This window comes from Pseudopipra pipra, chromosome 2, assembly GCF_036250125.1.
Source record: "Pseudopipra pipra isolate bDixPip1 chromosome 2, bDixPip1.hap1, whole genome shotgun sequence".
Lineage (NCBI taxonomy): Eukaryota > Metazoa > Chordata > Aves > Passeriformes > Pipridae > Pseudopipra > Pseudopipra pipra.
The window spans coordinates 107,701,042-107,708,180 of record NC_087550.1 but is presented as its reverse complement, the minus strand read 5'-3'; the positions used below and the strand labels follow the sequence as shown (position 1 = coordinate 107,708,180).

The following is a 7,139-nucleotide window of genomic DNA, read 5'->3' as shown; positions in this document are numbered from 1 at the left end:
TAATCTTATTCATGGATTTTTTTTGGTGTGGAGAGAGGATGTAGGGTTTATGTAACAACTCTTCTCTTTTGAGCTAGATTTTATATACAGGATCTCTCCATGACTTCTTTTAACTTGAGGGCTTCAGTAGCCCTAGGAAAATAATAAGACTTTTCGCTGCCCTGAAGTAGCTTCCTTTTCCCCCTCTTTTTCCTCTCCTTTTCCCCTTTTTCCCTTTCCCTTTTTCTTTCCTGCCTCAGGATATCCCATGCTGCATATAGGGCCCCTGAGCCTGGCCATGGCATGCCACATCTCTGGATTTCAACTCATCCAATGAGATTTACTAATGGAGAATAATGTTGAAAGTATTCAAAGGTGTGTGTCATAGTTTGAAATGTTAAACATTTGGAAATACTAGTCTATGCCGGGCATGTTAATGAGTTAAGTTCACAGTGAAAAATAAATTATAATCAAATAACTTAGTCATAATGTAAGTATACAGAAAGGTAAAGGTACATAGTAATCATTTAAGTCAAGGCCATCCTATTTTTTTCATTAATGGCATAATCAAGACAATGTTTGTATAAGGAAATTTGTAGAAGTTCTCCTAGTTTTTTAACATTAATATCTAGATATAAATGTGCATATGCTGCATGCCACTGTAGGGACTTTCCTCTGCTTCTGAATATCACATACCGTCTTGCTGTCTGAAATCACTACAGATGATATTTTTATTAAAGCCATGCAATGCAATGCAGTGAACTACAGTAGGGAACTGTCTTACGGGAATCTATGTGCTGGAACAGGCAGCCTACCCCTCCTCTGGTGAGGCATTTCAGCAAATTGTGGAAAAATTCTGCTTTGTCAACAGAATAAGCCCCATTCTACTGAGTGTTCAGCACAGCCTTCAGTCACAAAGTATTGATGAGCTGTCACTGAGCTGATATGGGAACAGACTCCATTACACGGCTTTTCCCCACCAAAAAAAAAAATTAATTCTGTTTCTCTGCAGGGACATTCATAACCCCTTATATAAAGCTGTATTAGGTTGCACAAAATTTGAGGAAATCCGCTCAAATAAGTAAAAATCTACCCAAATCAGACTTACTTTTTTTTATGTTCAGTCTAGTTTCTCTAGAAATTGAGAAATAATCTAGATGATAAAATCTAAAAAAGGAGGGACAGTCCCAAAAATTTCAAGAGCTTTCTCGGACCTACATTATGAATAGTGCAGATAAGACAGCCTCGATTATTTCTAAACAAAGTATAACCATAGGATATGGCTTCTCCCTCAAACACACATCTTGTTCAAGAATTTTGTATGCTGATGCTCTGAAGAAACGACTTCCAACCCCCAAATTTATGGATTTTAGTCATCCTAATAGTTTGATTTAGCTCAGTAATCTGAAATTAGAAGCTGCAGGAATAAGGAACAAGTTATATTTGTCCTGAACCTCTATCTTGCTGTAACAAATAGATTCATGTGCTAATAGTAATTATAGGTGAAGTTTGATTTGGTTTATTATGTTTTTTTGCAAGTTCTCACATTTACTGCGGAAGAGTAATATCACTAAAAACACATTGCAAAATAGCTGAAAAACTAAAAAAAATACATATGAAACTAGGAAAGATATTCTCATACTGTTTTCCTATGAGTGTTTTATGCTGTGAAAACAACTTTAGTTTTATGACAGTTTATTTTCATAATAATAGACTGGGTTGCTGTCATGCTAAAGGGCTCTTGGGTAACACTAATGTCTATCAGAGCTATCACACATTAAAATTGATGTTTACTTTTATTCTGCAATATATTTTAACATATTTTTGAGTCCTGGCGTTCTACATAAAACTCTCATGTTTCAGATATTTTGACTGCTATAAGAAATGATCTTATCCATTTCCTTCATTCAAACATACATAAAATATAGAAAACTTCTATTTATTGTCCACTTCTGGTAACATAGCCTTCATTTCTGAGGCAATTTACATTTACATTATACATATATCTATGCATTTGATTAACTGCTGTACCACTAAAATATCATTCTTTTATCACTTGCCCTCATTTCAGTTTTAATAAGCTCTCTTGGCTCTCTTATCTTTTTATGTTCACTTCATAGCAATTAAACAAATGCAAATGTCATACCCATTTTTATAACAGTGTCTCTTATAAGCTGAAATAAAGTCAGCAAATTATATATTTGTTAAATGATCTATCAACTTTTGTCAACAAAATCTAGCTAATATGAAGATAATGCCTGTATATGTACCATATGTGTGTTTGCATGTTTTATAAACACAGGAAGAATATTAGTTACAATTCTAGCAGAACTTCTGAGGAAGCATTAGACTTTGAAAGCTCAAATCAGTTAAATCAGGCAGCAAAAAGAGGTTTATGAATATTCAGTCTGGATTTCAAAACAGATGCTCTATTTGACCATTATAAAAATTACCACTTTTTTATTCACTAAATACAAACATCCAGTAAAATGATATTGTGTTCACACCAGTATCTGAAAACTGCTTAAATTCAGATGTGTTTTCATACAGCCATCTTTCCTCTTTAAAGGAAATCTCATCATAGGGAAAAAAACCACAAGAAATTCAGATATATTTTTCTTTGTTTTTGTCTGAAATAAATACAGCAATCCAGTCGAGAAATGGAGAGTATAGCACACAAAATAATTCAGTAATCATTTATCTTGAACAATGAACAACATGCTGTTATATTGATGACAGCTGATCACTACGACTAGTAGAAAAAATCTCACCCAAAGTATGAGAGGTACACTTTGAGATTAGACATAATCTGACACAGAACCCCATCCATCTCCAGCTCAGGTATTTACTCTGACCTCAACCAAAGGCAGCCAAGTGTTTCACACTCTCTAATACATTTACCTCATCATCTGTGAAGTGTAAAAGTGTTTATCTGCAGAGGAAGAACTAAAACGGAAAGACTATGTCCCCTCTCCTCACAAATAGTAATATGACTAATATCACAACAATAATTTAAATCCGGATCTGAACACTCACTTTCCAATATCAAGTCTATTTCTAAATTAATGGGTTACATGATGAAAGAGTCAGAAAGATTATATGAAAGAAAAACCTACATTCCTATTTCATTTGCAGCATCCTCATGACTTACCATTTTGTCCTCCACTTGTCAGTCTTTACACAAACTATTGTAGCTATGTATAAACAGCAGGGTGGTAATAAAACAGCATCAAGGAAATAGCAGGAGTGAAGCAAGATCAGGTAGACTAAATAGCAGGACTAAGACTGTCAAACAGCAACACATGAGGGCAGATTAGAAGAACCAGCCAAAAAAAAGGGCTATATTGGTTTTATATGGTGTTAGTAAGCAGAGGTGGTCTCTGTGAGAAGAGACAAGGGCTGATCCATGTCAGAAAAACCCTGTTTCAGCTGTCTCCAAACAGATCTACTCAGGACACAGCTGAACCTGGCAGCCAAGCTGGCCATGCCTGTAGGAAAGTTCCTTAAGACTGCATTTAAGAGAAACCACTGTGCAGCTGCTGTGAGAAAGGATTGAGAAACAGCCCTGCAGACATTAAGAATGGTGAAAAAGAAAGGGGAAAAGGTTTGCTAGGTGCTGGAGCAGACTCCCCTGCAACCCATGGAAAAGACCATGGTGATGCGCGTTGTCCCCCTGTAGCTCATGGAGGATCATATTGGAGCATAAATCCACCCTGCTGTCCATGGAGAACCCCAAGCTGGAGCAGGTGGACATGCCATAGAGGAAGAGGCCTATGAAGATCCTATACAGAAGCAGGTTTTCTGGGCAAGAGCTGCATCCCATGGAGGACCCATGAGTGATGGACTGAAAATGTCAGCAATGTCTTAAATACTGTCAAAATCATAGAAAGACTTTTTGTCAAACTACAAGGAAGTAACTGCCTGTCTGCAACCACTGAAGCCTGACTGGAATTTGGACTGTGAAGGGGGACTTGAGATAAGACTATTGTCTAATCATCTCTGTCTGAGGAGAAGTAAACAGGCCCAGGGGTGATGTAGAAGGGTTTTGGGTGTGTGGTGGTAAAATCTCTCCACACCAAACCGAAGGAGTAAATCCTGCTCAGGAAGACCCCATACACACAGGATATTCACTTGAAAGGCAGCTAAGAAGGGGTTGTAAATCATCAAAGACCCCCAAAGCAACCCCCTAACTCGTTCCTGAGGCCTTCCATCGCTAGAGGACTGCATGTGATTCAAGTGAAGTAACAAATCCAGAGCCTGTCACAAGAGACTGTAAAGTTTCCCCCCTGCCCCACCCATCATGGGAAGTGAACATATATGTTCTCCTGAACATATATTAATCCATTGGACTCTGTGCTTTGTGGAACCCTCATCACCAAGGAGACCAGAAGAACCGGACTGATGGGATGCTGCCAGGTTCCATAGTGGGGATACATTTTCTATTTTAATCTCTCTCTGTCACTTCCTTTCTTTCCCCTCCTCCTTTTTTCTATCTCTTTCTATCTGTCTTTCTCTGCCTCACATTCACCATTAAATAAAACCCATACTATTGACTTTGGTATCCAGTCTCATTTGCACCTTAATTCGGGCAGAAGCATTTCTAATAATTTTAATAACTGGATCACAACATCATGCTAGAGCAATCTGTTCCTGAAGGACTGTGCCTTGTGGAAAGGACCCATGCAGAGTAAATCTTGAAGAACCACAGCCCACAGAAGGACTCAAATTGGTTACCCTTGTGAAGGACTGTATCCCATGAAAGGGGCCCCACACTGGAGCAGGGTAAAAGTGTGAGGAGGAAGGAGTAGCAGAGATGAACTCTTATGAACTGATGGCAACCTTCATTTCCCATCCCCATGTGCCACACTGGTTTGGTGGGACAAGGTAGAGGACTTGAGAAGAAGGAATGATGCTGAGCCTGGGGAGAAGGAGGAGACTGGGGAAAGCTGTTCTTAGTTTTGTCTTTGTTTCTCACAATTCTACACTATTTTTTTTTAAATTGAGAATAAATTAAATTGATTTTTCCCAAGTCGAGTCTTGTTTTCCCATGAAGATATTTGGCAAGTTATCTCCTTGTCTTCATCTTTACCCACAAGCTTTTTCATCTTATTTTTCCCCCTATACTGTTGAGAGAGCAGAGTGAGAGAGCAGCTGGGTGGGCATATGGCAGCCAGCCCAGTTTAATGCACCACAGAGGCAAATCATTAACTTCCTACTGGCCCTGAAAGTAATTTTGAATCTCAAAGGTATGAGAAAAAAAATCATTTCAATTTTTACTGCTGCTTAATTCTCTCATGATATTTTATTAGTTATATTATTAGTTATACTATCCTTCTCAGCAATACCCTCATACATTAAAAATTACTTTGTTTTAGATAGGCTATTATATATTGTAATCATCAAAAATTAGACATGAGTTGCATCATTTTCTGCAGAGTTACAGAACTAACACAAAGAAGACATGGTAGGCAGGAGCATTACTTGTTTAAGCACTGCTTTTGGAGACTAGACAAGAACATCACTTTGATGTACAAGACCAAGTTTTTTTGAATACTAAAAGGCAGAAAAAGACCATAAAATGTAGCATGACTGAAAATCTGTCTTTAAAAGACCAGAATAAAACTGCTTTGCAAAAGAAATGGTTTGAATCAAATGGAGGGGGTCACTATGTGCTTAGAAAGGACTATAAAAGGACTATACCTAGAGCTGTCCAAAGCCAGAGCTCTTTTCTAAATTTGAAGTAATTTATTTTGTCTTTTAATTTTTAAAGGTGTATGTCCTGCTTTCTCTTTATCTGGACTATGACTGACATTTTATCTTTGTCTTCCTTTTTTAAAAATCTGCACTACATCAATAGCAAAAACATCTTGAATGTTATCTTCATCTGTCATATAATGTGATGAACAGACAAATAAATGCAGATTCACACTAGTTTTCTCAAATGCTTTCCAAGACACTGGTAGCACTGGCTCAAAGGCTCTGTGTCTGGAGTTAGAGGAGTAGCTGTAGGTAAAGAGCCACATCTCCGGTATTAAACAGTTTGTAGTTAGAAAATGTAGGTTTTTTGTTAGAATACTTGATGTTTTTCAAAATTAATTTCAACCTTTATTTCTGCAAATATAATAACAGTAACAAGAAAAACAGTGAACAACTAAAAGGCACAAAAGTAATTCTAATCAACAGATCATCCAAAATAAATCACTCCAAAAGACATGAGCAATGCTCCTTAGCCCTACTTTGATGTTGTTATTCAAACACATTGCATCTCTCTGTGAAAATTCTATTTCATTTAATCTTATATTCTAATTAACACACAGGAGTAACTGAAAAGGAGGCCAAGTGGCATTACTGTACAGCAGAACTAGCACAGTTACTGCTTTAGGTCCCGAGAGGTAGCAGTGTTACACTGCATGCAAACAATCTGGCCTGCTCCCCAGGGAAGAAGACTGTGGGGGACATAGCATTCTGTATTTCTGAAAGGTTTAACCAAGGGTTTGGATGCTTTCATTGTTTAGCCAAATGAGCAACTTGGATGCAGCTGTTATTTACTAAGCAGGCTGGCCTCTATGATCTCTTTAATAGGTCACAGATACTCAACAGTAGAGGCACATAAATCTTTGCAACAGAACACGAATTTTACAAATTATGTCTCTCTACACATCAGTTTTAAACCTTCTCTTACAAATTACTTTATACTGAAAGTAAACAGAAACCTTGTATTTTTTTCCTGTAGTTCAAGTCTTATAATTGTAACATATTATTTATATTCTAGTAGTGTCAAATTCTCCAGTCAAAATGAATGCCTCTCTATTTTAGGTGTTGTTTATAAACATGCAAGAAAAAAGCCCATGACTGAAAATCTTACATAAGAAAAGAATAGACCTTTCATACAGAGGAGGAAGAGCATTTAAGACACAAAGTTACATGGTTTCTTTCACTTCTTGTTTCACAAAACTTTTTTTTAATTGAAAAAATTAATAAGGACATGTGCAGTTAGGCTGTGACAGGTAGACCGAGGAAAAAAAACTTGAACTTTTAAAGTGTTTGAAACATTTTGTATCTTGAGGAGAAGCAGAATGTAGTCAGGGTGGGCAGAAGGGCTGGCAGGAGGAGAGGCCCAGAGGAAGCCCAGCTCAGAGACGAATGATCTCTGAAGCATC

The 7,139-nt window shown here is 37.3% G+C and overlaps 1 protein-coding gene across 1 annotated transcript in view; it reads right to left on the bottom strand.

Moving 5' to 3' along the window:
• The window catches only part of IL1RAPL1 (interleukin 1 receptor accessory protein like 1), a 693,374-nt gene that overhangs the window by 277,644 nt on the left and 408,591 nt on the right, over positions 1-7,139 (bottom strand). The window lies entirely within an intron of this gene.